This window comes from Eublepharis macularius, chromosome 5 (genome assembly GCF_028583425.1).
Source record: "Eublepharis macularius isolate TG4126 chromosome 5, MPM_Emac_v1.0, whole genome shotgun sequence".
NCBI classification, from domain to species: domain Eukaryota; kingdom Metazoa; phylum Chordata; class Lepidosauria; order Squamata; family Eublepharidae; genus Eublepharis; species Eublepharis macularius.
This window is the reverse complement of record NC_072794.1, coordinates 93,207,396-93,228,799: the sequence shown is the minus strand read 5'-3', so window position 1 is coordinate 93,228,799 and position 21,404 is coordinate 93,207,396.

Genomic DNA, 21,404 nt, shown 5'->3' with positions numbered 1-21,404 from the left:
ACGTATGTTTACCATAGAAACTATTTGTTCACTCCAGTCATCTCAAGAGTAGAGATGTGCACGAATCGAAATATGAACCAAAATTAAGCACGAACCAGGCTGGTTCATGGTTCGCACACCAGTGGTTTGTCAGATCCCATTTCTGATGAACTGCCACAAACTTTAGGCTGGTTCGTTTGGTTCATTTTTTGGTTCATCACTGCAGACAGCCTGGTGCCAATCAATCAGTTTCCTAGGCAACAGGGGGTGGACTTCCTGCAGATCTTCTGCTGACCCAGAAGTGAACTTCTGCTGACCTGAAAGTGATGATTTTCTGACCTGGATGTGACATTTTCACAAACCAAATGAACTGGTTTGCAAACCAGGAGCAGGTTTGTGAAAGTTTGTGGTTCATGAAATTTGACAAACCATGAACCACATGGTTCGTTTTTTTCCAGTTCATGTCCATCTCTACTCAAAAGGCCTTGCTTCAGGTGCTCCCACCATCTGAGGAAACCAAAGAAAGGGCCTTCTCAGTTTTGGCACTGAAACTCTGGAACTCTTTCCCCAAGGAGATTCATCTGTCTTCCTCTGTTGTTATCTTCCGTCAGCTTGGTGAAGACTTTTTTCATTTCGTTTGGGATACCCTCAGTAAATGCTTATTGGCCTGCCTACTTGGTTGTGTTGTTATGTGTGTTTTTCTATGTCTATATGTTTTTATAAACAAATTTAAATGCTCATATGATTTTATTCAATTGTTTAAATATTTTATATATATACCTTATTTTAATGTTGCTTTAGAGTTTAAAATGTTTTAATGTTTTGATGTTCACTGCCTGAGGAACCCTATTTCACTGGAAAGGATGCACAGAAATGTAATAAATAAATATATTTGCACATCATAAGCAGAAAGATATGGCAGAATTAAAAGCAGAATTACTGGATTACTCCATGAAGAGAGGTTCACAAGTTTAAGATTCAGAGGAGTTAGCAGTGTTAGTCTGTAGCTGCAAAATAGTAGAGTCCAGTAGCACCTTTAAAACCAACCAACTCTGTTGTAGTATAAGCTTTCGAGAACCACAGTTCTCTTTGTCACATACATCTGACAAAGAGAACTGTGGTTTTCAAAAGCTTATGCTACAATTAGTTGGTCTTAAAGACGCTACTGGACTCTTTACTATTTTAAGTTTAAGATTTCTTTCCACATTCTTCTGGAAAGAGGGTGGTTGGGTGATGTGCAAGTTCCACTAAAGACATTAGAAAGAAGAGAACAGCAAGCTCAAGTTATTTGTGCATCCTATTTCCTTCATATTTAAACACATCAAAAGTCCACTATATGGTACAGCTGATGCTGATGACAAATCTTTTCATAAACATTGGGGACAGTATGTTACTCTCATATCCTTTATGCTTTATACTAAAACCAACCACCTACCTCTTCAATTATGTGTGTGTGTATGATTTAAATCTGAAATATGCTCAGCATCCATTGTTAGTTTTAATACTTAGGTTTAGAGGATTTTATCCCTACTGAAGTCAATTACTGCTAAACCACTTAAATCCAAGCACCTGGTTATTTTTAAGATCAGACTGCCTTTCTTCAATTTACTTTCCCAAAATAGCTCTATAATAGCTTGCTCTGGAATACGTGGATTGACAATTGCAATTGAACTCCCTTACATCAGCATAAAGTATTACTGTATATGGCCACAGTCTTTGCTTCGATGGTCCATATACTGTGGCTTTGCTTCTGATTTCGCTGAAACAGCATTTATGACTGGTCCAGTCTCATGTTTCTTGTCTTACCCGAGTACACTAATGTTTGAAAAAATAAATACAACTGTATCATGCAAGCTTCTTGCTTGCTTGCTTTAGATCAGCAAGTTTCTATGCAAGTTTCTTTCTACCTTTCTTCCTTGCTTTAGATCAGCTTATCTATTTTCTGGAGAAGTATTAAATAAAGCCCTTACTCTTATTTTGAATATACCTTCTTGACACATCTTGGGCACTATAAATGGTTCTGAGGAGAACATGAAAGCTGAGTGTAGAGTCCTGGCAAGGCCATTTCCAATAGACCAAGTACTTCAAAAAACAAAACACTCCCTTTCATTATTTCTATAGAAATGAAACCTTGATCCCCCCCACCCCCCAAAAAGAGGATTCCTATGCTATGGTCGATGTTGTCCTTGTTTCTTTGCTGTGCTCTTACTCTCTTTTTTTTCTTTCGATCTGAGAAGCTGTCCTTTTTATAAACAACTATCAGAAAGCACTGGAGTATGTGAACACTTAGTTCTGCTGAAAACACAATCATTGTGTTATTCCAAGTTGATGAAAACACCCTCCGCCGTTTTCCCTAGCAAGGTCCACATGCCAATCAACATTTGTCAGTGATATAATTTTCTCCCATAAACACAACCTTTGTACAACTTCCACTCAGAGTAAATATACATAATTCCCAAACCAAATAATGCACGTCGAAGGGAAATGGAGATTATACAAGGGGGGAAAGAAGGAGGAAAGTTACATGAGAATAGCCCTAATTGCAAGTGCATGTGTGTAGGGAAGGGAAAAACGTATTCTGGAGAATCAGGCAAGGAGAGGGGGAGCTGGTTTATTTCTTCACACTGCTAAGAAACTGGGGAAGGCAAATATTTGGGAGAAATGTTTTTATGCATGTTGATGGTTTGAGACCACCAGGAATTGCTGAAAGAAGGATTCAGGCTGTTTATGGGACAAGGAAAACATTTGTGTTGCTGACCTATCTAGAAGGAAATAGGCAACATGCATTGTTAAGAGAATGTTGTTTCCTCTCTTCTTTATTCTTTTCGCCTGAGGGCCTCTGTGGGGCTCCTTTTTTCCTTTGGAGAATAAGCATGTGGCTAGCTGCAAGGCAAATTTTCCAAGTGCAGGACATTAAGAGAAAAGGCTCACCATCACCCAAACCTACCGTAAGGACTTGGCTCTAACTGTGTGGAATCATTTCTGTAAAACTAAATCAGCTGAGAAAAAACCTCCAGATTTTAGCAAGGGCCTGTGCTTTCTTTATCTTAAAATCACAAATGTGTCAAAATCAGGACATTTTGGAAGAAGGAAATAAGTGGCCTCATAGAAGGACAATTTTTTAAATCATTTTCACAAGGGAGATGCATTGCAGCAGAGAAGTTTGCACTATGGCAGATTTGCAGCACTTTGGAACAGTGTTAGTCAGCAAAGGCTAAGTGTTTCTGTTTCAGCCTATTTGTTGCAATCATCAGAGAGACTGCCAATACAATCCTAAACAGGGTTAGGATTTCAATAGGCTTAGACTGAAATAACTCTTTTTAGGATTACACTGTAAGACTTGAACACAAAATAGAAATAGATAAATGTTTTTTACTGTTTTACATGTACTGTGTTTTGCCCTAAATCTTACAGATTTGCAGTGCAACCATCAACAGAGTCACTCCAGTCTAAGTCATCAATGGGCCTAGACTGGAGTAACTCTGTTTAGTATTGGGGAATGGCTCAATACTTTACAGATCAGCATAGAAGTATCTGTTTGATATGCTATTCTTACAATGCAATAATATTTCTCTCTCTCTCTCTCTCTCTCTCTCTCTCTCTCTCTCACACACACACACACACACACACACACACGAAAGAACTAATACATGTGCAGTGTGTATTATTTTGTTTGGTATGTCTTTAATTGTATCAGGGGTTGTGCCCTTTTTGTATTACCCTTTTCTCCAATCAGATACAACTAGAACTGAAAACTAAAACAATTGAAAATTGTTCCATGTAGCAATAAATTGAGCATGCTATTAAGTTTACTTGGAATGTAAATCCTGTTCAGCAGAGGCTGTGCTTTGATGGTCAATTGACCCTTTACATTTTGTTAGTTACTTCCTTTTTTGTTGCACAGCAGGGCAGTGACCACTTCTGCTTGTCCATAATTAATTACTTCCTGTTCCTACCACTGGAATCTTTAAGCACTTCCTTTTCTAGTGTGTGTGTGTGTGGGGGGGTTAATTGCTGCCAGACTGGTACTTCATTAATTGTCTTTTATTTGTTATGATTATCATTTCATAATGGTGTGATTGTGTTAATTAAAAAAAGAAAGAAAATTAATGAACAGACTGGAAACACTCAATCTACATTTCACTTTCAAAAAAAGGGGATGCCAAAGAGTGTGGCAACTACTTGATTATCACATTAATTTTCCATACAAGCAAAGTGATGCTCGAAATTCTACAACAAAGACTCTTGCCTTATTTGGAACAAGATATGCCAGACATTCAAGTTGCATTTAGAAAAAGAAAAGGCCCTAGAGATCACATTGCAAATTTAGTGGCTGATGGAGCATAAGAGATAATTTCAGAAGAAAATCAGCCTATGTTTTATAGACTACAGCAAAGCTTTTGACTGTGAGTCTCTCTACATGTGACATCTTACATGGGGATGCTCAAGTGTAAGGAGATGCAATGTTAGCCAGGAAGCATAGTTTAAAAAGACAGAGCCGAAGACACTGTCAATTTCACATGAGGATAGTTTAAAAAGACAGAGCCAGCGGAGATCACTCCTCAGAGGGTTTGTTAATTTCTTCTTTGCCTCCTCAAAGGGGAAGTGAAATTGACAGAACTTTCAAGGAGGCGAAGATGAAATTAACAAACCCTCTGAGAAGCTACCTCTGCCAGCTCTGTCTTTTAAAACTACCCTTGTGTAGTGTAGAGAGGTGAAATTGACAGAGCCTTTGGCCCTGCCTTTTAAAACTATGCTTCTTGGCTAACATTGCATCTCCTTACATTTGAGCACCCCCATGTAAGATGTCTCATGTAGAGACACTGTGTTGATCATGAAAAGCTAAGGATGGTGATAAAATAAATTGATGTGCTACACCATCTGATTGTTTTGATGTACAACCTGTGCTCTGGACAAGAAGCAATTGTTAGGACAAAATATGGGAAAACAGAATGGTTCCCAATTGACAAAGGTGTCAGAAAAGGATGTATATTATTAAGTATTGTGATTAACAGCGCATAACAGCAACTTTATTGAAGACTGGAAACACACAGACAGAAACCAGGCTCAACAGGAACTAATTTATACAGAAGAAAACCGCACCCCTTTTTAGCAACAACCAGTACAAAGTAAGTAGTTAGAATCCTTCATTTGCATAAACCATATACATAGTAACTTATTTCCAGTATGGTGATTGGTCTTTATTACACAGATCTGATTGGCCGCTGCCAGCATGAAACAACCAATAGTAATGAAGGCTTCAGGAGCCTTAGCTCAGCCTGAAGCTATGCCAATACATAACATATATTATCTCCCTGTCTGTTCAAGCTATACACAGAGAAAAGCTTGATTAAATTTAGAAGAAGCTGAAAATTGGTGGAGGGGACATTAACAATTTGAAATATGCAGATAACATCATGTTACTGGCAGAAAACAGTGAAGACTTGAAACAACTACTAAGCTGAACATCAAGAAGACTAAAGTAATGACTAGAGCTGGGCATGAACTGGGATAATTCCAAACCGTGCAGTTCATGGTTCGCCACATTTCACAAACCACGAACTTTCATGAACTTGCCCCGGTTTGTGAAAATATCACCTCTGGGTCAGCAGAAAGTCTGCAGAGAGCCCCCCTCCATTGCCTAGGAAACTGATTGATCAGCACAAAGCTGTCTACAATGACAAACCAAAATACGAACCAAACGAACCAGGCTAAATTTCATCACGGTTCATGAGAAATGAACTGCCACAAACCGGCCCAGTTCATGATGAACTTTGGTTAGTATTTCAGTTCATGCCCACCTCTAGTAATGACTACTGAGGAATTACACAATTTTAAGGTTTAATAATGAATTCTTAAAGATCAAGATAATCCACACTATAGCATTCTCATGACTATGTATGGACATGAGAGTTGTACATTGAAAAAAGCTAACAGAAAGCAAATCAAAATGTGGTGCTTGAGAAGAATTTTACAGATACCATGGATGGCCAAAGAGTTAAATAAGTGGGTTCTAGATCAAATCAAGCCTGAATTCTCTCTAGAAGCTAAAATGACAAGACTATCATACTTTGATCACATTCTGAGAAGACAAGACTTGCTGGGAAAGAAAATAATGCTAGGAAAAGGAGGTCATAGGAAAAGAGGAAGACCCAAAATGAGATGGCTTAACTCAATAAAGGAGGCCACATCCTTCAGTTTGCAATAAAGGGCTGTTAACAATAGGTTATTTTGGAGGTCATCATAAGTTGAAAACAACTTGACGGCACATAACACACACATACACAATGAACAATCACTTTTCTACAAAAAAACTTTAATTAAAACACTCATCCTAAAAGCAAAGAACTAATTTAGGATCTATTGGAATGAAAAGGATGTAATTAAGTAAGCTGTCTTGAAATAACAGAGGCATAGAGAAAATTTTAAAGGGACAGTTACACTGGAACTCCTCAATAGCACTTTGTCAGTCTGTGGCTCTAATTGCGTTTTAATTTTTTTTAAAAAACACAAGAATGCTGGGATACAGTGGATTGATAATATTATCTGTATTCTCAGTTCTTAGCAAAGGGATGAATGATATTTATTCCAGTCTAAACAACTAGTGTGGAGGCAGCCAAGGTTGCGGTCTTGAGAAAAGTAAATAGAATGTGTAAAGATAGAACTGTGGAGTTTTTCTTTATTCTTTTATGCCATTGTACTTTCTGTACTAAATTATGGAATGATAATCAATACCTTTTTGAAATATATACATATATAAGAACTGTACCCACTGATTTCCATGGGTTCCAGTTATGGATAACATATAATAATTAAGAATTTTACCAAATTCATTCATATATGGCATTTCCCTGCAATGTAGAAAGAAATATGTTCTTTGTATATATTAATATATGGTCTACCAATATGCTTACAATACACATGAATAAAAACTAGCATTCTAGTTTAATAAATTAGTTGAATCTATATGGCCATGGTGACAAATTAGGCTCACTTATAATAGTAGCAGGTTTATATGCAGTTAGTTAATGTTTTGTCACAATTTTAAATAGAATCCTTACTTTAACCCTTTAACAAATCTATAAAGCAGTGTATAGAAATCACTGTCTATTTATATAGTCAAAATATGGACTCCGACTACAACCCAACATGAATTAAAGGCTTTTAATCCTACTGAAATCACTGAATCTTGAAAACATTGCAGGTGTAGGGAGGAGGTGGTCACGGAGGCAACAGGGTGAAGAAAAAGCTTCCAGCCCAGTTGGCTTACATGTGACAGGCACTTCTTACTTACAATATAACAAGCAGGTGAATGAGATGGAAGAGAGAGTAGAAAAGAGTGACTGGACCACTTCAGATTGCAGGTGTAGGGGTGGCAGAATTTCCAGATGGTTTCAACATAAATACAGGACATGTGGGAGCCACATGGTTTGGCAAGGTGCTTTATTAAGTAGAAGGCAGAGAAAGAGGCAGGCTACAAAGTGCCACCACTGCTGCATGCACTTCATGTCACACCAATACTAGCAGGTAGATCCCATGCCAAACAGGGGCAGTTCAGCAATTCCAGAGAACTGGGAAAATGTTAAGGATGTCTCCCATACATCTCCTTTATTCCCACTCAACTCACTGATTTAGTCAACCTCATAGGATTATTGTGGGGATAAATGGATTAGAAGTAGAGATGGGCATAGACCAGGAAAAAAACGAACTGCTTAGTTCGTGGTTCGTACATTTTCATGGAAAACGAGCCATGAACTTACAAACCTCAACCGGATCCCGAACTGGTTTGAGGTTCAGGGTTTGTCTGAGTCCAGGATGGCCCCCTTCATGCTCAGAGAGCCCAAACTCACAGGGAGTTTTCAGCAGGCTGTCCTCCAGCCACCCTCCAAGTTTTGTGAAGATTGCAATACAGATCTCCAAGTTATAGAGACCCTAGGAAAGTCCAAGTTATAGGTGCTCCTAGGAAAGTCCCATTGAATAGAATTGGAGCCATCAATGGCAATTGCCTTATACCTCCATTTGAAGTGATGACCCCCAGACATGGGTCATGTCAGTGGCCACCCCCTCCTCACGGGCGGGCTCGGAGAGGTGTCTGGCCACCTCCCAACTTGGTGGCCAGGGGGCTGGCCACCGCCCAGCAACAACCCCCTGGGCCCACACGCGTGGCCCTATGGGCGACTGCACGGCTCATGTGTGGGATATGTTGGCGGCTGCCCCCTCCTCACAGGTGGGCTCGGGAAGGTGTCCAGCTGCCTCCCAACTTGGTGGCCAGGGGGCTGGCTGCCGCCCGGTGGCACCTCCCTGTGCCCACCTGCACGGCCCTAAGGGTGACTGCACGGCTGGCATGTGGGACATGTCGGTGGCCACCCCCTCTTCACAGGCAGGCTTGGGGAGGTATCTGGTCACCTCCCAACTTGGTGGCTGGGGGGCTGGCCATCGCCCAGCGGCACCCCCTGTACCTGCCCACACAGCCCTACAGGTGACTGCATGGATGGCGTGTGGAATATGTCGGTGGCCACCCCCTCCTCGTGGGCTCAGGGAGGCATCTGTCCACCTCTGAACTCAGTGGCCGGGGCCTGGCCACTGCCTAGCAGCACTCTCCTGTGCCCACTCACACGGCCCTATGGACAACCGCTCGGCTGGTGTGTGGGACATGTTGGTGGCCACCCCCTCCTCCCCGTAGTTGGGGAGGTGAGAGTTACTTCCCCAAAAGGCATCCAAGTCCCATGGATGGTGTGCAGGGTACCCTCCATGGATGGGAAACAGACTGATTGAAACCCATCTCTGGCTGCTGACAAAATCCACCTTCTGGACATGGTGGCACTGACAGAGACCTCCCCCTCCTTGGGATGAGGTATTCTAAGTCATGCTGGTGGGGTTTGGGGGGTCCTATTATCATCCCACAGTCTGAGACCCCTCTTCCCTAGAAGATGTGGCTGCTGACCAAACCAACCCACGTCTGCATCACATGTTCATCATAGCATTTCATATATTTTGTTGAATATTCGCACTTTATCACAGTATTTGATATCACATTGCTGCATATTCTCACCTAATTACACATTAGAACACTTTCTAAGTACGAGAATTAGATTCTAAGATACCTCTGAAATGAGGCGTTAGTCACAAATGCCTTCCCCACCTTGGGGTGAGGCCATTCTAAGTTTCCAGGGGATAGGATGTGGCAGCTGCAGACTCCACTGGCCAGCCGTGGCAGCAACTATGGGACCCTTTCCTCCCATCAGTGAGTGAGAGCATATGAGACAGGTGCTCAACACAATTTCCCCAGGCAAGGTCTGCCCAGGAAAGCAACATGCAGCTGAACGGCTATGTGGAGAAGTGGCGGCTGTTGCCGGCGTGACCCACCCGCTGGGTGTGGCAGATACTGGTCAGGGAGGGGGACACCTGGCCCTCCCCCAGCGAGATGGCAAAGCAACACAGTGACATCGTCCATGCCCCTCCCTTGCATGGAGGGGCTCTGGACAGGGTGCACAAAATAAGTGGCCTGGACAGGACCAACTGAGGAGAGCAGCGATCAGAGCAACGCAGCGACATCATGTGCTCCTCTCATTCGCATGGAGGGGAGATGGCCTGACTGCACAGGAAGCACAAAATAAGTGGCCTGGAAGAGGCTGGACCATGAGAGCAGCATGTCTCTGAATGCATGCATGAAAGCGGTGGAGGTTGTCGCCAGCATCACTCACCCGCTGGACGTGCTAGCAAGGATTAATGGAACTCCTTCCCCCTGGCGTGGAGGAGACCACAGGCCCATGTTTTGTTCTTTGAAGGATGCACTCACCAGCATGCCCCACATGCCATACTTGGTGAGTTGTGGACAGGGAGACCTGGCTTTCCCCCAACAAGAAAGCTGAGCAACGCAGTGACATTGTGCACTCTCCTCCCTCACATGGAGGGGAAACATACCGGCTGTACAGGCAGCACAAAATAAGTGGCTCGGACACGGCCGGCCCAGGAACAACAGCATATGACATCACGCTGGCGTGGAAGAGTTGGGGCTATCATCGACATGTCCCACCCACCAGACATGGTGGATAGTCCATGACCCACCCGCCAGATGTGGCAGGTCATGGTCAGGGTGTGGGGAGACCATGTCCCACCCACCAGGCATGGTGGCAAGTTCCTGACCCACCCACCAGATGTGGTGGGTCGCAGTCAGGGAAGGGGGAGACCTGGTCTTCCACCAACAGGAAAGCTGAGTGATGCAGTGACATTGTGTGCTCCACTCCCTCGCATGGAGGGAAAACATCCTGACTGTACAGGCAGCAAGTGGCTTGGACACGGCTGGTCCAGGAACAACAGTGTATGGCATCATGCCATTGTGGAATAGTGGAGTCAGTCATCAGCATGTCCCACCTGCTGGACATGGAGGCGGGTCCCACCAGAGGAGGGGGTGACCTGGCCCTCCCCCCATGGGAGAGCAGAGCAGCAAAGCGACATCATGCACTCCCCTCCCTTGCTTGGAGGGGTGACTGCCAGCTGGACAGGCTGCACAAAATAATTGGCCAAGATGAGGCCGGACCTGGAAGAGCAGCATCATGGAACACTGGAGGCAGTCACCAGAATGTCCCACCCATCAGACATAGAGGTGGGTCCTGCTTGGGGAGGGGATGATCTGGCCCTCCTCCCACAGGAGAGCAGAGCAGTGAAGCAACATCGTGCACTCCCCTCCCTCGCTTGGAGAGGTGCCTGCCAGCTGGACAGGCTGCACAAAATAATTGGCCCAGATGAGGCCAGACCTAGAAGAGCAGCATCGTGGAACACTGGAGGCAGTCACCGAAATGTCCCACCCACCAGACATGGTCGGAGACTTGGCCGTCCAAGAATGGAAAAGCAGAGCAATGTGGAGGCAGTCGGTCACTGGAATGTCCCACCCACTGGATGTGGAGGCGGGTCCCACTCGGGGAGGGGGTGACCTGGCCCTCCCCATGCAGGAGAGCAGAGAAACACGGCAACATTGTGCGCTCCCCTCCCTCACATGGAGGGGTGATGGCCCACCTGTACAGGCAGCATAAAATAAGCAGCTCGGACACTGCTGGCCCAGGAAGAACAGCGTATGGTGTGATGCAGGTGTGGAATAATGGGGGCAGACAGCAGCATGATCCACCCGCCAGACATGGTGGGTCACGGTTAGGGAAGGGGGTGATGGCCTGGCTGTACAGGCAGCACAAAATAAGCGGCTCAGACGCGGCTGGCCCAGGAAAGCAGCGCATAGCATAATGCCGGTGTGGAAATGTGGAGGCGGTCACCGGCATGACCCACCCACCAGCTGGCTGTGGAGAAGTGGAGTGGAGACCAGTGGAGTCAAGAAGTGGTGGCTGTTGCCAGGATGACCCACATGACGGCTATAAAACAAAAGCAATCAGTAGGGTTCCAGAACCAACCGAACATCAACCAGAGGCAACCAGCCTCAGAACCCAAAACAACACTACACGGTGTCCATATACATCCACTTTTTGTTTCAATAAAGCCTGTATGTACAATGAATCAATATATACAATAAATCACAATATATCCAATAAATATATATCAAATACCCATTAATCGTCCATTTGTTCAATAACAATACAGTATCCACTCCTCATAAGCAATCCTTGAGCAAATATCGATGTTTCCGTTCAGAATTTGAATGGTGGCTGGATAATCCCCCGAGGGTTGGCCGGGAGATTGGTGGTTGACCAGGAGATTGGCAACGAGCCTGCCAGCTTATTCCTCTACTCGTTTCGGAATTCCTTCTTCACAGCCAATTACCAACAGTGCCAAAATCAATGCTGAAAATACAAACGTATTACATAGCCACTTTCCCCCATACATAATGTATTGCAAGACCAATGTGTAAAAAATACATACCCACATATCATAACCATAATAGGATGCCACAAATCTTTCAACCGTTGACTGCAATTGATCTCAATGTAGGTGCTCGCTAGTGGAAGATAGCTTGTTTAAATGCTGTACTATCCAATTAACGCTAGATCTTTTCATTTCACCTTAAAGGAACACTACCCAATTGATATCGCTGTTAAGACCATACGGAACTAAGCTATTCATTCGGTAAATCCAACGGGCTTCTGCCCTCAACAATTCTGTCTTGTTACAGTGTTTAGATTTCATTGTCTCTACCACTGAGTATACCAATTCCCTCTCACCAGCATGGCAAGAACAAAAATGCTCGACCAGTGGAGCTGACATATTCCTTGTCCGAATTCTGGACAAATGCTCTTGTATCCGTGTGCGGATCGGTCGAGTGGTGCTCCCTATGTAGATTAAGTCACAAGTGCACTTAATGATGTAAATCACATTAACAGAAGAGCAAGTGGAATACATATTGGAATAAAGTGGTCGTTTGGTAGTTGGGTGCGTGAACGCTGACACAGGTACGCTCAATTCGCACACGTTACAATGACGGCTATGGCAGCAAGGAAGGGACCCCTTCCCCTGGTGCAGAGGAGACAGTCAGTCCCATGGATTGGGGGCCCTGAAACTATGTCATACAATTTTATGTGCAACACTGTCCCTTGTGCTGAGGAGTGGTGGCCACCGGCATGTCCCATCCACTGGACATGGCAGCAAGTCCCAGTCAGCCAGGGGGTGATAGGGTGAGTAGATATTTATATCGGATAGATGGATGTCTCAGATAGACTGGTATGAGTATATTCGTAGGAAAGAAGTGTTGGGACTCGGGAGGTAATGTTTGAAAGGTGTCATGGATAGATGTGTTGGATGGATAGATATGTTGGATATATAATATATTGGATTGGTATAAGGGATAGATAAATCACATAGGTACATTGGATTGGTATATTGGATATAAATAAATTGATAGGATAGATAGACACATTGGATCGATAGTTTGTATGGGTTTGGTAGATTCAATGGATCTATCGGTGTTAGTCTGACTTGACCGGATGTAAGGGATAGTTATTTTGGATAAATGGGTATATCAGATAAACTGGTATGGGTATATTTGAAGTACAGAAGTGTTGGGAGGTCATGTTTGAAAGATGTCATGGATGGATAGATATATTGGATACATTATATACTGAATCGGTAGAAGGGATAGATAAATTGAATGGTTCCATTGGATTGGTATATTGGATATAGATAAATTCATGGGATAGATACATTGCATAGTGTTTGACACATATATTAGATAGGCAGAATGGAATGATATGTTGGACCGATTGACATATTGGATCGGTGCTTTTATTGGATTTGTTCCTTGGATACATCAATTGGGTGGGTATTGGAGATTTGTAGACACAGATACAGGAACATATCACCTGTTGGAAGGGAACTGGCGAGGATAGAAAGTGGGGCCCACCCCTCGCATGGAGAAGTGGAGGCTGTCGCCAGCATCACTCACCTGCCTCGTGCCAAGGAGCGGTGGACAGACATCGTTCACCCACCTTCCGGCTGTGGCAGCAACAAAGGAACACATTCCTTGTAGTTGGGGCAGTGAGGGGTACACCAAGTACCATGATAGGGGAACCTCCCACGGTCCCACACACCTGATAGATGGATGTATTGAATCAGTGGGTGTTGGATATACAGGTATCTGGGATAGATACATTGGATAGGTATTTATAATGTATCTATCTTGTATAGATACATTGGATCGGTATTTACTTAGTATTGGTTTCGTAGATTCCTTGGATTTATTGGCACTAGATTGACTGAATCAGATATAAGGAATTATATATCATATTGTCTGGTATGGGTATATTCAAAAGATTGAAAAATTGGGAGGTCATGCTTGAAAGGAACTTGAGGAAAGAGAGCATGTCCACCAGGTCCAGGTCTAGACATGAGCATCATGGACAGAGGAGGTCTCCCAGGTGTGAGAACACCCTCTCGCTCTGGACACTGGGTGGGGGGAGGATAGGATGTTGGTGGCCTCCATCGAGAGTTCCGGCCAGATGGCAGATTTTCTCACCCAATACTCCAAGGGGTTGCAGTGGGAGGGCTCGGGGGGCTTGACTCTCTGACCATAGCCTCCCCCGAGTTCTCCGACATGACTGATGTCCTGACCCCACTGCTGCCGACTGCCCAGCCCACCACCAAGGACCAGAATAGTTGTGGGTCTTTGTGGGGAGGGCTCTCCTGCCTCCTGGGGACACTGGGCACTGCTACCACCCTCTCCTCCCCCTCCATCCCCTCGCCCATACACTCTTCCCTCCCTTCCGCTCACTGGGATCGGAGCTTGTGCACCACTTGGTGCAGGAACCTCGCCCACTGGTGGATCTCTCCCTGCCGCATGGCTATGATGCCCTTGATGTGAGAGTCAGATATGCAGGGCAGTTTGTATGGCTCCTCCCTGTACAGAGGATGCAAGCGGTTGGCCAAGCCTGCCTGCAACCTCTCAACCAAGTCCCTGACCCTGTGGAGAAGCTGGTCTTGTTGTTCTATCTCTTTGGCCAGGACCTGGTCCAGGCCACGGATCAGGGGCATGACCTGCCCCAGAGTAGCCTGGTAGCCACATAGGAGCTTGGTGGTCTCCTTGAATGGCCTCAGGACACGGACCATCTGAGAGAGGGCAAGCCAATCCATAGAACTGAGGCTGAGCTCTTCTCTCCCCTGCAAAACTGGTAATGAAGACAGTATACCTGTACAGGGTTCTTTTGCTCCACCGGATGACTCACCAAGTCGTAGGTGGAGTTCCAGCAAATGGCCGTGTCCTGGAAGAGGTGCTGCTCAGGATCCCCCGCCTCCCCCTGCCTCTGGAACAGCTTGCACGAAGACTTGACGCTGCGTGAGAAATGGACTGACAGGCACTGACAGCTGTCCAGCAATGCGCGCATGGACAACGTTGATTGGTCCCAGCTGGACTTGATGTTGCTTTGTAGCACCAGAGCATCTGTCATGAATAGGTGCAGTTTATGTGCCAGGCAGACCAGGCCATCTAGGGATGCCTCTCTCAGGGCCGCCAACATGTTTCTTCCTGCGTCGGTGACCATGAAGCTGCAGGAAACCTCCCCCATGGGATCCCATTCCTCAGTGCAGCTCTGATCATGGTGGCGATGTTCTTGCCCGTATGATCCTCATCCATCCCCCTTGCCTGCAGCAGGACCACTCTATAGCCTGGTGTCAAGGGGCCCACCTCCTCCTGGGGATCCAACCTCTCCCTGAGGCAGCAGAGATCCTCTGGTTGCCACCAGTGGGCTGTGATGGTGAGGTAGCTGTGATGATGGCTGCTCCAGAGGTCTGCCATGAACTGGATGTTCCATCCTTTGGCACCCTTCAGTTCCTCCAAGACCCTCATTTCACAGCCTGGTAGAGGGCGAGCAAGACTCGCCGGCCAATGATCCTCTGTGATGGCATTGAGAACCAGGGAGTGGATCAACGCACCAACCTCTGAAAGTCCACACCCTCCATGACAGATAACGGGAGTCTGTCCAGAGCAATCATCTCCACCACCATTCTAGCACCTGCCACCTGAGCCCTCCCCCTGACACTCATGTTGGGCAGTGTCAGAGATGCAGAGGGGACGACCTCCTGGAGGGGAGCCTGCCTGGGCGTACCACTCCCAACCACAGCACCGTCAGGGCAAGTCTTCTTGCTGGCCATCGACTCCCATGTACCTCCCCCTTCTCTCTGCTCTGGACTCCTCACCCACTGAGTAGGTGTTTTGAGTAGCGGCAGAAGCGAGATGCTCGGGTGGTGCCTCTACATATGCTTGTGGAGAGCGGAGGATGACAGGTGCTTGGGGTCAGTGCCTGCACGCACCAGCACCTCACAGTGATGGCACCACACCGAGCAAGGGTCATGGAGGAGGACTTGAAAGTGCCTCCAAATTGAATTGTCAAAACAGGCGGCGGCACTTGGTGTTTCAGGAGGAGACTGAAGGACTGAGTGCTGCAGCATGGAGCTAGACAGTGAAGGAGTGGGGGGTGTACTGGAGACAGGGAGAGTCCCTGGTGTTTCTGATGTAGAGGGCTGAGATGAATCAAACCCCGCTCATTCCCCCTCAGATCCCTCCTCCTCCACAAACAGCTTCATAAAGTTCACTCCGGCAGCGGAGGGTAGACCGCTTCTGCCTCCTCCACAGGCTCCTTAGGCAGATCAGAAGTGGGAGTCTCTGCTGTCAGACAGACCTCCCCCCAGAACTGCTGCTGCCAGCCTCCGATGGGCCACATTCTCTGCCCTTCCCCCCGCCCCCTAGTAGTGCTAGTTTGGTGTAGTGGTTAAGAGCGCAGGACTCTAATCTGGAGAACTGGGTTTGATTCCTCACTCCTCCACTTGAAGCCAGCTGGGTGACCCTGGGTAAGTCACAGCTCTTAGCTCTCTCAGCCCCACTCACCTTACAGGGTGTTTTGTTGTGGGGATAATGATAACATACTTTGTAAACCACTCTGAGTGGGTGTTAAGTCATCCTGAAGGGCGGTATATAAATCGAATGTTATTATTATTACAACTACTCTTGCCTGACAAGAAATAGTGGTGCAGTGAAGCAAATAACAAAACAGAGGGGATCCAAAACAAGAGTCGGGATAATGGGACAAATTCGAGAGTGAGGGTGTGAGATGGCAAAAAGCGACCCCGACACTGGGATTGGGTGTGTTGAGCCCCACAACCACCTCCACTCAGTCACTTGCTCCAGCTGGACTGGTGCTTAAAATAAAATCAGAGTGGGTGCTGATGGTGTGCACAAAGTAAAAGCAAGCTGCACCAGAGAAGTGTGCTAGTGGGCCTGCACACGGTAGAGCAAACAGCCCCGTGTGGGTGTGAGTCAGAGAGTCCCGAGCCCTCTCCGAACCACCACCACCCAATCACTGGCACTGGCTGTAGAGGCACTCAAAATAAAAGTAAAGGAATGCAGAACAGAAAGCACTGCACCACACAAGTGCACACAGAGAGCAAACAGCCCTGTGCAGATGTGAGTCAGAGAGGCACGAGCCCCAAAAACCTCCACCCAGTCACTGGCACTGGCTGTAGAGTTGCTCAAAAGAAAACTAAAGGGCACTGAAGGGGTGGACACTGTGCAGAAAAAGGTCAAACTGCACTTTACCACACAAGTGCACACAGAGAGCTAACAGAAGAGGCTCCAGGGGGAGGACCCACAAAACAAACCAGAATTAAGACCCTCCAGTAAGCAGAGAAAGAGAGAAATAAAAGGAAATAAAAGTGAAGCTCCCTGCGGGGGGAGGGCACAAACCCCCAGAAACCAAACCAGAAGAAAAAGCCTCCAAAAAGCAGAGGAGAAAAATAAAAGCAAATATAAATCCTAGTCAAGCAAGACCACAGTTCTACTCAAAGGCCTAAGGCCTAACACTAGGCTGGGGTGGAGGTGGGGGGAGAAGGTGAAAAGCTAAGACTAGGATGGGGGGGGGAGGAAAAAAAAACTTTTCCCAAACACCTCCCCAGTACCCACTAGAAAAGGCAGCAAAAGAAAAGAGGCTTTTCATCCCCTTTTCCAGCAGCCAGAAATGCAGGCCCTCCCAAGTTCCCTCCCAAGTTCCCAACACTACAGGCAGCAAGCTCTCCTCCCTCTCCCGCTCTGGAGAAACTGAAACCAGGAGTCACACGGCTCCCCCTATTTATGGGAAAAGCCAAGATTGAACAACACAGGAGCACTCTGGTTGGCAGAAAGACATGGTTTGGGAGGAAGAAATTGGTGTTACCATGGCTGCTAGAGGCCCAACTCCTCATTTGCCTTAGAGATTCTAACCCTCCCTCCCCTTTTTCTGGCTGGATGGGTCAGAGTGGGAGCTCTTGAGTTGGCAGGGACGGCTGCCAATCAAGTGTGGAGGCCTCAGATTGGGGGCAACCTAAAGACTGCCACCGTTGCCTGGCCGATGGAGTGAATGGCATCAAAGTGTTTGGATTCCCGAACAGGCAATGGAACGGAATGGTAGGAAAATTTGTTTGTTCCGTAAAAACGCAGATCCACAGAACGCGTTTCTTTGAAAATGAACCAGCCATTCTGTTCGGAATTTTGTTCCGTGGTTCATTTCGTGCCCATCTCTAATTAGGAGAGAATGTTCTAATATTAAAATGTTTGGAGGGTAGAATTTTCCTTAGGACAGAGCTCTGAAAAACAAGTCTATAGTTGGATCATATGAAATGTGATGAAAATTATGGGGTATCAACAGAATAAGGAGGAAATACTGGAAAGGAAGTACAACGGTGGACAACTTGGAATCCCTTTTCTGTACCAGTTCCCTAACATATGATGCATGTGAGTCACTGAAAGAATGAATCAGCTTGTTGGAGTCATCTTGTTGAAGTCTTTTACCTCTTAATTAGGTTACCTGGATGTATTGACACTGTGTTGGAGGATAATAAAGAAATGCAATTATTTGTTTATTTAGGGAATTTGTATGCTGCCTTACAAAAGACCCACTTGAGGCAACTTCCTTTTGTTTTCCAATCCACTGGCTTCTCCTTTGAAAGCAAGCATTTTGTCAATAAGGTCTGTATTTGAGAGATTCAGCTCAGTCTTGGATGGAATGGGCCTTGGGTGGGCAAATGGGAAGCCATGTCACAGTCTTCTTCACTGGACAAGTAGGCATTGAACATTGTGCACAGCCCACAAAAAAATTTCAGATTCTTATGGAGGACTTGGAATATTGCCAGTTAATGCAAAGATGGAGAGCCCTACCCACCCCCATTCACTTACTATGGATTGAACAAATATTGAACTAAATTTACAGGTACAGCAACAGCGATGGCAGATGTTACTGATCTAAGAGAATTACATGGCCTTGGGAGCCAAGGCATGTACATTAAAGAAACTGCAAAGGCTCAGTGAGCACCATTGCCTCTAATCAGGTTTCTTTTAGGCACCATTGTAATATGAGGAAGGGTGTCATGGTTTACTTGTGTAACTCTACTTCCTCTCAGCAACTCCAGCTGAGGGAAGAAATGTTGGGACCTGAATTGGTTAATGGAATGGGTGGAGTGAAGGCGCGAAAATAATAGTACCATCAGCCCACTGGCTTCCACTTTTTCTAGCCAGAGGGAAATTACCAATTGGTAAAAGAAAGAGAAGGGATACAATTTTAAAACAAGCCCACAGACCCTCTAGTAGTAGAAAAGAGCAAGAGTCCAGTAGCACCTATACGACAAACAAAATTTGTGGTAGGGTATGAGTTTTCGTGAGCCACAGCTCACTTCTTCAGATTCATCTGTCCTTATATCTTGAAGAGTGGACTGACTGCAGAAGTCAAATGATAATAGCTGGTGAATGACAATGGCAGGCGTGATTGAATAGGGTGGGGTATACAGAGTGGATGTGGAGAAATTAGCATTGGTAATGAGTCAGGAAGCCAATGTCTTGATTCAGTCCAGATGGATGCATTGTCTTGAGCTTCGTTATCAGTTGCAATTCAGTAAACTTCTAGCCTTCCCCAAAAGAACTTAAATGGAAAACATTTCATAATAACCCAAACATGGGCAATACAATTAAAGAGAACCAGAGAAATGGAAGATAACAAAAAGTCTCTCTGACTTCTGAAAGTCTCTTACTGATTTTCTTGTAAGTTGGCTGGCTCTCTTTGATGTTGGCTGTTCTTGGAGCTCTTGGTACTGCTGTAGATCTATAAATGTTACCACTGTCAACTTCCGCCATGAGCGCTACTATGCGGGGTGCCAGCATACCTGACCTTGATTCTGGGAAGCCGTCAGGGACAGTGCAGGTTCTTGCTCTGTGGAAGCAGGGAGCTTACGCAAGGCCTCCTTTACTGTCTGATTAAAATGCTCCATGATCCCGTCGGTTTGAGGGTGATAAGCTGAGGTAAATATCTGCCAGATGCCTAAGTTCTAGCAGAGGTGCCGCATGAGTGCCACCCAGAATGGGGTTCCTCTCTCCGTGAGGATCTCTGAGGGTAGGCCAAGCATAGAGAAGATAGGGGAGCCCAAGGCTCAAGGAAGCACACCAAAAACCGCTACTGGGCGTAATGTATCACCATAAGGTATATTACCAATCAAACCACAAATGATGCAGTAATAATAACAATTCTTGGACTTAAATGGTCCCAACAAAATACAGTTTCAAAAGTTCAAGAACAGTTCAGAATCAATTTGGTGTAGACAGAAAGCCGCCTTGTATTCAGGCTGGCATCTGCGAGTAAGCTGTCATGTTCTGAGTTGCTTGATCACTAAAGGTTGCAAAACTCCGTGTGGAAGGCTGCAAACCCGTAGGGAGAAGGTGACGAGCCTTGCCAGCTTCTTTTCTGCACTCGTTTCAGACTTGTCTCTTTCCTCAGGCCATTACACCTATGATAAACCGCAGTGCCATAAACCCACATATCAAAACCAACACCAAAAATATATTAAAACTTACAGACCAAGATTACATACTCACAATTATCGCCTGTAATATTAAACAGAATTTCATAATCTGTAGAGAAGCAATATCTGTTGCATCGGGATGGGTTGTAACCTCCCGGGCTCAATTTTATACTGCCAGGTGGAGATCGTTAATCAATTAATGGTGCCGCTGCGGCACGGCACCGCCTATCAAATCACAAACACTTACACACAGCATTGCAATCTTACAAACATAGGTCCCCCCGCGGATAGCTTTTCATTTCACTAGATCTTTAAGGGTGAATGAGGTTACATTAAGGCAATAAATATTAAAGACCAGCATTACAATCTTACAAACATAGGTACCCCCGCGGATACCTTTTCATTTCATTAGATCTTTAAGGGTAAATGAGGTTACATTGAGGCAATAAATATTAAAGAACAGATGTATAGATCTAATAAATACTTATAAACAACATTCCAAATTTATAATTATACAAAATTCCAGCTATACACTAGATGTTCCGTAATATAATATAGTAAATATTGTAAATAATTAAAATTACATTGGGGCAATAAATATAATTTAAAATCAGGTATAAAGAAGTATATTACAATTAATATGGCTGAATATGCCTTTAGTAAAAAAGTCTCTCCCAGTGATTTCAGGTTCACGCATATGAGACGTTAACCTACCTAGCAGGGGTGTTGTGGATTGACTCAATTAAGTCCTACAGGGCATATATAACTTAAGACATATTTGACCAAGTTCATAGAAAAGGGGAATAGTCTAATTCGTTGTTAAGTCCACTGGGGGACACAGTTTGGAGACGGAATATCCAGCACGCCTCAGCTTGTAACAGAAGTCTATTGGCATGCCCGGGTTTGGGTAAGACCTCTAACACTGAAAATACTAGTTCCCTTTCATTCTGATGATGGACTCGGAAATGCTGAACGAGAGGAGCCTCTAAACTATGTGTCCTTATTTTTGAGAGATGTTCCTGGATCCTAAGGCGAACTGGGCGGGAGGTACAACCTATATATAATAGGGAACATGGACACTGGATGAGATATACGATGTTGGATGTAGCACAGGTGGAGAACTGTTTCGAAAACAAAGAATAGCCTGAAATAGGATGTGTAATATGTTTCAGATC